The sequence below is a fragment of the Falco punctatus genome (assembly GCF_963210335.1).
Source record: "Falco punctatus genome assembly, chromosome: 4".
Taxonomy (NCBI): domain Eukaryota; kingdom Metazoa; phylum Chordata; class Aves; order Falconiformes; family Falconidae; genus Falco; species Falco punctatus.
This window is the reverse complement of record NC_137583.1, coordinates 31,505,161-31,505,534: the sequence shown is the minus strand read 5'-3', so window position 1 is coordinate 31,505,534 and position 374 is coordinate 31,505,161. Positions and strand designations below refer to the sequence as shown.

The 374-nt window shown below is 68.2% G+C and overlaps 1 protein-coding gene across 1 annotated transcript in view; it reads left to right on the top strand.

The window, feature by feature from the left end:
* The first annotated feature begins 301 nt into the window (after window positions 1–301).
* Window positions 302–374, top strand: part of UNCX (UNC homeobox) — an 11,412-nt gene continuing 11,339 nt past the window's right edge. The window contains exon 1 of the mRNA XM_080382497.1: window positions 302–374. This exon is cut by the window's right edge and continues 7,039 nt beyond it. The gene's annotated coding sequence lies outside the window, so the exon portion shown is untranslated.

Sequence of the window (374 nt, the reverse complement as noted above, 5' to 3'; positions counted from 1 at the left end):
GCCCTGCCCGTGGCGGGGATGGGAGGACAAGGGGGAATTAGCCGGGAGAACAATGGGGATCCCACGGAGCCCGGATCAGGTTGCGGCCCTTTTGTCGCCGGGACTCGTGCCGGGGGTTAATGGGGCAGAAGGAGATGGGAGCTGGGCGGCAGCGGCAGCAAGGCTGGGACACAAAGGCCAAAACACACGAGCTCCGAGGGGGACAGATGGGGACAGGGGCGGAAACAGCGAGGGGGGGGATACTGGGAGGGAACGGGCTCCACCACCCGGCAGGGAGTGGGGGCGATGGGATGGGGGGGGGCAATCCCTGCAGGTCACCCCTCCCCGCCTCGTTGGGTCCCGTCCCTTTCCCAGCAGGCCCCCTCCATCCCAGT